The sequence below is a fragment of the Oryctolagus cuniculus genome, chromosome 7, assembly GCF_051225735.1.
Source record: "Oryctolagus cuniculus isolate XC-2025 breed Fujian yellow rabbit chromosome 7, ASM5122573v1, whole genome shotgun sequence".
NCBI lineage: Eukaryota > Metazoa > Chordata > Mammalia > Lagomorpha > Leporidae > Oryctolagus > Oryctolagus cuniculus.
In genome coordinates, this window is record NC_142873.1 from 40,712,583 (window position 1) to 40,721,652 (window position 9,070).

General features: G+C 39.0%; 1 pseudogene; it reads left to right on the forward strand.

Moving 5' to 3' along the window:
- The first annotated feature begins 1,960 nt into the window (after window positions 1-1,960).
- LOC149125478 (protein tyrosine phosphatase type IVA 1-like) lies at window positions 1,961-8,522 on the forward strand (annotated as a pseudogene).
- Window positions 8,523-9,070: the final 548 nt, after the last annotated feature.

Sequence of the window (9,070 nt, forward strand, 5' to 3'; positions counted from 1 at the left end):
ATGCCTGTAATATTCTCATGGGCTTTTCAGCCAGATCCGCGTGCCTTAAGGGTTGATTCTGAGGCCAGAGTGCTGTTTAGGACATCTGCCATTCTATGGGTCTGCTGAGTATCTTGCTTCCCATGTTGGTTCATTCTCTCCCTTTTTTATTCTATCAGCTAGTATTTGCAGACACTATTCTTGTTTATGTGATCCCTTTGGTTCTTAGTCCTATCATTATGATCAATTGTGAACAGAAATTGATCACTGGGACTAATGAGATGGCATTGGTACATGCCACCTTGATGGTATTGAATTGGAATTCCCTGGTATGTTTCTAACTCTACCATTTGAGGTAAGTCATCTTGAGCATGTCCCGAATTGCACATCTCTTCCCTCTCTTATTCCCACTCTTATATTTAACAGCAATCACTTTTCAGTTAAGTTTCAACACTTGAGAATAACTGTGTATTGATTACAGTATTCAACCAAAAGTATTAAGTAGAACAAACAAAAAAATACTAAGAGGGATAACGTATTAAGTTGTTCATCAACAGTCAGGGCAAGGGCTGATCAAGTCACCATTTCTCATAGTGTTCATTTCACTTTAACAGGTTTCCTTTTTGGTGCTCAGTTAGTTGTCACCGATCAGGGAGAACATATGGTATTTGTCCCTTTGGGACTGGCTTATTTCACTCAGCATAATGAATTTGCCCAATTCAATTATGCTGTTGAATTTTTGCCAGGATATTTTTTATTGTATTGACTAATCCTGTAGTATTTTCTTATCTATAGCATTTGTAGTTGAGCTTTATCTTTCAGTAATAATATTTGTAACCCCTCTTTCTATTTGTCTTTTACTCCATCCTTTCCCCTCTCCCTCTTGGGTCAATCTGGTTAGAGTACTGTCAATTTTATTAATTTTTTTAACCTAAAGAACTAGTTTTGGTTACATTAATTTTCCTTTTTTCTACTCTCAGCATTATTTATTTCTACTCTTTTATTTCCTGCCTTCACTTGATTTGAGTTTATTTTATTTTCCCCTTTTAGTCTATAAAAGTAGATGCCAAGATTATGAGTGTGTTGTCTTTTAAAATATACTGATTAATGTCATATCATAAATATCCCTTTAAATATTACTTTAACTTCACCTCACAGATTTCAATATGTTGTGTTTTCATTTTAACTTAGCTTGACATATTTGTAATTTACTATGCGATTTTCTCTTTTCTTTACGATTTAAGAATTGTATTTTTCCCAACTTCTTGTGGATATTCCAAACATTGATTTTTAAATTTCTAGTTTAATTTTTGGTATTTTGGGAACATATTTTGTTTGAGTTTAATTATTCTAAATATGTTGTTAATTTTAAGGTCATGAATATAGTGTAGGTAGAGTCTGCAGCCCTCGCTGCCACCTGGATTGCTGCTGCTGTCCTGCAACCACCACCACGGCCCCCCTGTCCTGTAAGTGTCACTACCACCTGTGTCGCCACAGCCTTGGGACTGGGTTTATAGTTAGGTCACAGTCTTCCACGAGTAAACATAACCCTCAGTTCTGTGGTGCTCTTGGTCACGCAGGCCATTCCTGAAGGGTGTGGAGAATACTGCCAGGCGCAGCATTACCTCTATGCAGACAATCAGCCGTAGAAATTCATTGCTGCTCCAGCAAGAAGCCCCATAAGAGAGGTTAACCTGGACACAGAAGTGTTGGACTGAATCCACAAAGCACTTTACAAGAGTTCTGACCTGGATGGTAAACCTCAGTGCACTTCCTTTCCATTGCCTCAGTATTAGTGGATTGAGAGTTCTGCTTCTTGTGAGGAGGTTCATTTTGTTTCCCACGACTCCCAGCTTCACACTCAAAGAGCTGAGAATTGCACGTGGGGGATAGTGAAGTAAACATCAGTTTATTTGTCTAAATTTGAAATAATTTAAAAATTCTTTCATAACCCTATTCAATGTTTTTTAAGTAAATTAAAATGGCTTAAATGAACTGCCCAGCTCCTGTGGAAGTCACATACAATCATGAGATTTCTTATTATCCATAATCCAACCAACATAATATTAAGCAAATGTATTGAGGAACTTAAGAAATGTGAAGTTAGCACACCAGTAAGAGTATGTGAAGCGACTTGTGACAATACTCTTGTGGAGAATGAAGGCACCGTGTTCTTGATCGGCCTTTGGTGACTGATGGTGCACCACTGTCCAGCCAAATTTTTTATGATTGGTTGAGTCTTCTAAAAGTTAAGTTTCCTGAAGAACCTGGTTGTTGTATTGCTCTTCATTGTTTTGCAGGCCTTTGTAGAGCCCTGCTGCATGTTGGTCTAACATTCATTGAAGGTAGAATGAAATATAGAGATGCAATACATTTCACAAACAAAAGTGGCATGGAACTTTCTTTTTAGATTTATTTACTTGAAAGGCAGAGTTACAGAGGCAGAGAGAGAGAGAGAGAGAGAGAGAGAATCAGTCTTCCATCCATTGGTTCACTCTCCAAATGACTGCAAAGGCCAAAGCTGAGCTGATCTGAAGCTGGGAGCCTGGGGCATCTTCCAGGTCTCTCACATGGATGCAGGGGCCCAAGGACTTGGGCCATCTTCCACTGCTTTCCAAGGCCATAGCAGAGAGCTGGATCTGATATGGAGCAGCCATGACTTGAAATGGAACTCATATGGGATGCTGGCACTACAGGTGTCGGCTTTACCTGCTATGACACAGCGCTGACTCCACATGGAACTTTTAACAGCAAACAACTTCATTTTTGTGACAAAATATCATCCTAAGATGTGGCTGCGCTTCAAAGACTCCAGCAACAACTGTTAGGTTGAATCAAACCTGAGTGCCTCTTGGTATTGCCTTGGAAGTAGAACCTGAGACAGGATCTAATTTGTCACACATATTAGCAACAAGTTAGCTTAGTGAATAAGTCTAACTAAGCTTCCTAAGGAATACTGAAGAGCATTTTACCAGACCACAAGTTTCACAGAACTGAGTCCTCTAGAGGTTGTAACCAATCTATTTGGACATTTAGCAAAAGATTTTTGTTTAGCATTCAAAATAGGCTTATCATTCGTGCGCATTCGCATTTCCTGAAATCATGCAGTGTTGAGTTGTATCTTAAATCCTTTCCCTTGTTAGAATCTTATCAATAATTAAGAAATTTAGAAAGATTAGGTGCTCAAATACCTAGTACAATGCTTGTATTTATTTAGTATCATACTGAAATAAAATCACAGGAACTATGAACACTGTAGACTTTATGCAGTTTATTCTTCAGTCATTTCAAACATTGAAAATAGGAACCATACAGTTATTTGCCTGCTCACTTTATGTTTGCATCTTTCACATTCATTCCAGCATACATCAGGTCTGCTTAACCAGACTTCTTTCCTTACCAAGTCTTAGCATTATTTAATGTATTTCTATACATCTATACTGTTACTAGATAACCTCCATTTTGAAAATGTACATTGTACAGAAGCACATCTTTAATGTCTCAGACAAAAAAATCTTACAGCTAATTCTGAGGTGCCTGAAAAAAGAGTAAGGCGGATGTTAAATATTTTTAATAAAATGTTCTCTTTTCTTGTGAAGAACGTGTAGAATACGCTCTTTAACTAGTAATTTTTTTTTTTATTGACAGGCAGACTAAGACAGAAAGAGAGAGAGAGAGAGACAGAGAGAAAGGTTTTCCTTCCGTTGGTTCACCCCCCAAATGGCTGCTACAGCCAGTGCACTGAGCCGATCTGAAGCCAGAAGCCAGGTGCTTTCTCCTGGTCTCCCACGCAGGTGCAGGGAGCCACGCACTTGGGCCATCCTCCACTCCACTCCCAGGCCACAGCAGAGAGCTAGACTGGAAGAGGGGCAACCGGGACAGAACCCCAGCACCCCAATTGAGACTAGAACCCGGAGTGCCAGCACCGCAGGCGGAGGATTAGCCTAGTGAGCCGTGGCGCCGGCTCTAATAAATATTTTTAAGAAGTAGAGATGCTTTGTTATTGCAGCTTAAAACTATTTTTAATCATAAAATTTCTGAAATCCTTATTATTTTTTCCTCACCTATCAAGAAAATGTTACTTACCAAGGCTGGTGTTATGATGTATTGAGTTAAGCTATAGCCCGTGACACCAGAATCCCATATGGGTGCTGATTCAAGTCCCAGCTGCTCCACTTCCAATCCAGCTCCCTGCTAATGCACCTGAGAAAGCAGTGGAAGATGGTCTTAGTGCTTGGGCCCTTGCCACCCTGGACGGAAGTTCCTGACTTCAGCCTGGGCCAGACCAGGCTATTGTGACCCTGTGGAGATGAACCAGTGCATGGAAGATTTCTCTCTCTCTCTCTCTCTCTCTCTCTCTCTCTCTCTCTCTCTGTGTGTGTGTGTAACTCTGATTTTCAAAATAAATAAAACTAAAATAAAAGGTTGTAGTCCATAAAAATGCTGTTCAGCACCTTTTATTATTTGAATTGTCATTTTATTTTCTTCCCAAACTTTTGCAAAAAAAAGAAATGTTTCTGCTAATGAATTGACAGTTAATTTTTACATGCCTTTTGAGCTGTGTAACAATATTTGAATACTTGATAATTGGCTTTAGTATATAACTGATAAAATGGTGATGTGTGTTAATGTTAGTTCAACCATTTTATTTAAAAGGGAGAGTTACAGAGAGGCAGAGGCAGAGAGAAAGATGTCTTCTATCCATTGGTTCACTCCTCAAATGGCTGCAATGACTGGATCTGGGCTAATCTGAAGCCAGGAGCCAGGAGTTTCTTCCCAGTCTCCCACGTGCATGTAGAGGCCCAAGCACTTGGGGCATCTTCTACCACTTCCCCAGGCCATGGCATAGAGCTAGATCAGACGAACAGCCAGGTCTCCAACCCATGCCTGTATGGGATGCAGGCACTGTAGGCAGCGGCTTTACCTGCTATGCCACAGCGCCAGCCCCCTCAACCATATATTTATGCTGTCTGAGAATGTGTGATTATTGCTCTGTGGCAGAAAAAATTTGTCAGTATTATAAAAACTTAGTGTGAGAGCTTAAACATATAAATAAATAATGAAGTACATTTAACGTCAAAAAAGTGGATAGATTCTGTTTTGCTGAATATTTTATGAGCCCTTGAAAAGAGTGTGTATTCAGATGTGATTAGGTGGAGAGACGGAAAAGCCAAATAGTTTGATGGTGGTGATTACATGTTCATGATCCCTATTCAATCTCTTTCTGCTTCTCATGTTAAATGCTGGATGAGGAGTCTAAAAAATCTCCAAATGTGGGGCCAGCACTGTGGTGTTGCGGGTAAAGCTGCCGCCTGCAGTGCTGGCATCCCATATGGGTGCTGGTTCAAGTCCCGGCTGCTCCACTTTTGATCCAGCTCTCAGCTATGGCCTGGGAAAGCAGTGAAAGGTGGCCTAAACTCTTGGGCCCCTGGACACACATGGGAGTCCTGGAAGAAGCTCCTGGCTCCTGGCTTCAGATCAGTGCAGCTCCAGCCATTGCAGCCAACTGGGGAGTGAACCATTTGATGGAAGACTCTCTCTCTCTCTCTTTCTCTCTCTCTCTCTATGTAACTCTGACTTTCAAGTAAAATAAATAAATATATTTTTTAAAAATCTCCAAATATAACTGAGAGTTTGTCTATTTTCTCTTTCAATTCTATTAGTTGTTACTTCATGTGTGGCCCTACCTGTCTAAACTTGACTCAGGGATGTAACCCAGGACATGGGGCTTTTGCAGTCCCTCAGCTGTGGAGCAAGGTGGAACATGCTCAGGAAGACTCTATCCACCCTGTGCAGCTTTCCTGAGAGTGGAGGATGGGTTTGTTATGGATCCCAGGCTTCTGTTTATCCTTGCTGTCTGTCAGCGAGTAATAAATCTGCTTTTTCTGAGCGTTCTATATCACTGAATTCATGCAATTGGTAAAGAAACTTTGCGTATATGTGTATCTTTTGTCCCAATTCCTTCCATCATCTGTGCTATTTATCATAAATTTTTTTAAATGTGCAAGAAATACAAAGTACATTGGTGTTATTTTTCTATAGGCAGTGAGTTAGTTTTAAAACAATTAAAGATATAATAAGTGAATTTTATTTTTCTGTCATTTATATCACTTACTGCACTCTTCATTTCATTGTGTAAATTTCTACCTAGTATCTTATTCGTTGTACTTGAATATTTTCTTAAACCTGTTTTGTAATGCATGTCTGCTGATAATAGTCACTTACTCTTTTCTCAAAGGTATGTTTAAAAATAAGCATGTCTAAACTGTTTAAAAAGTTTTGTTGATTTATTGTGTTATAATTCACATGTCACATAATTTACACATGTACAGTGTGCAATACAATGTGTTTTTAATATTTATAGTTATTTAACCATCAAATAATTTAATTTTAGAGCACTTTCATCATTCTGTCCATTTACAATCTCCTATCCATAGGCATTTGTCAATTTTGACCATTTCATATTAAGGAAATCATAAAATATATCTTCCTTTCTGACTTCCTTATGTAATTTAACAAAATGTTTTCAAAATACTAAATCAGTATTTATGTAAAATACTTACATTCAATGCTGAAAAATATTCACTCATATATATAAATACACACACTTTTTTATAGAATAAATACACTTTACTTATTTATTTTAAAGATTTGTTTATTTATTTGAAAATTAGAGTTACACAGAGAGAGAAGGAAAGGCAGAGAGAGATCTTCCATCTGCTGGTTCACTCCCCAGTTGGCTGCAATGGCCAGGACTGTGCCGATCTGAAGCCAGGAGCCAAGAGCTTCTTCCAGGTCTCCCACACAGGTGCAGGGGCCCAAGGGCTTAGGCCATCTCCTACTGCTTTCCCAGGCCATAGCAGAGAGCTGGATCGGAAGTGGAGCAGCTGGGACTTGAACTGGCGCCCATATAGGATGCCAGCACTGCTTTAGTGGGCTTTACCCACTAAGCCACTTTTGAAAACTACTTGCAATGAATTTTTACATCTGCTTTGTTTTATTTCTTTTGCATTTAAAAATAACTTTATTATATTCTATATTGCATGGTTTCTGACAAGAAATGTCATTTCTTTTCTTGGTCTTTATTAATATGTGTTTTCTTTCTGGTTGACTTTACAATTTTCTGTGTTTTTCATTTTCAGAAGTGTATAGATTTTCTCCTCTTCCTCTCCTAAGTGGTGTTCTTTGAGATTCAGGAATCTGTCAGAGGTCTTTCAGTAATTTTCTTAAATTCTCAAACACAGGATCGCTAATTTTTTTTTATTTCTTGTCTTTTCTCTCTTCTTTATTTAGGATTCTACTTGCATTATGTTAATCTGATGTATATTGTCCCATTTACCTTGGGTGTTTTTGCTGTTTTCCTCATTATTCTTTTTACTCCTGTGTGTAAATTTTGGTAATCTCAGTTTATTTTTGTGTTTACTAATTTTTGTTGTGTGAGCTTACTGGTTCAATTGTAGGCATTCTTTATTTCTGCAACTTATTTTTTAAATTTATAGCAATTTCAAATTGATGCTTTATTGTATTTTCTATATTTTCTGACATCACTCATTTGATTACTGCCATTCACTTTTCCCATTACAGCTTTAACCTATTAATTACATTTATTTGAAAAATACCTTTTTACTAGTTCCCATACCTACTTCACATCTGGATCTGATTTGGTGGATTGTTTTGTCTTCTGATGGTGTTTTCCCCCCAGTATGCATATCTCATAACATTTGTTCAATGTTTTGCAGGACAGAAGAGACTGAGGTAAATAATATTTATGCCTCAGAATGGATGTTATTTACTTTTGCATGCCTTTTGTAGTTTGAGTCACTTTAGTCGTGGGTTTGGATGACTGTGTGTTTTGTTGCTAGGAGGCTACTCTCATGTTCGCACAGAATTCAGATCCCTCTATTAGTCTGTAGTTGCTGTGGTGAGTGGTTTGTCAGCTCCAATCTCGGCTTCACGTCTTCCCCTGTTTTCATCTCTCTGAGAAGCTCTCGTTTGTGTGTTTCAAGTGTTTGTTGCTGGTAACCACCAGTTATTAACTGAGTTGTGGGAGCTGAGTGGTGCTCTCTTTTGTTTTGGAGTTTTGGGTCCCTGGGTCTGAGAGGTAGAGACTTTCTGGTTATTTTTTCCTTGCTCCAGCCACAGGAAACTTCTACTATTTTGGACCCAAGACTTCACCAGAGCTAGGTTTTCTCTTTTTCTTCCTTCTCACCAACTGTGATATCTTTAATTGTGCTAAAGGAGCATTTAGGCTACGAGGCCCTTCCACAGATGAAATGTTTAAAGATTCTGTTCCAATTATACAGGGTAGAAACACCTGGATAGGGCTTCATGGCTCTCCTCCAGTTGCTGCTTTCCTTGTTTTCCAGTCCTGTAACATTATCGACTGTCTCAGTGCTCTTACTGTTCCTAGCCTACTGCCCCAACTAGCAGGGTCCATGGAGAACAACCCTGGGAACCCTCTAGGTCAGTGCCTGAAGAAGGTGCTACCTATTTTTATTACATCACACGTAGATGTGAACATTTTGTTAACGAATTTAGCTTAATTCTTAGTGCTGTTATAGTAGATGCCCAGTGTTTGACATCTATCTCAGATAAACAAGTTCATACATCCTAAATTTCCTTGGACACTCTTGCCTTTTCCTAGATTTTGAGTTAAGTAAGTTGCTTTAAGACTTCAGTTTTCTTATGGAATGAAAAAAAAAATCCCAATTTTTCATGTTACCTCCTATGGGTGAAGGTGATCTTTCTAGGTTTCCATACCTAAGTGAAAAGAGGACAATTAAATGTGTTTTTAATCAAATTTTCAAACTTGCATGAGAGTAGTTGATTATTAATATGGAAAGGTAGGTTGGGGAAGGTTGTAGAGAAACTTAGCAAACAAATTAAAATATTGAGATAGACTATTAAGAGACCTCATAGGGAGACAGTGAAGGAAAAGGCCAATAAGAAGTACAAGGGTTGGGGGCCGGCACTGTGGCGCAGTGGGTTAATGCCCTGGCCTGAAGCACCGGCATCCCATATGGGCGCCAGTTCGAGTCCCGGCTGATCCACTTCCGATCCAGCTCCTTGCTATGGTATGGCCTGGGAAAGC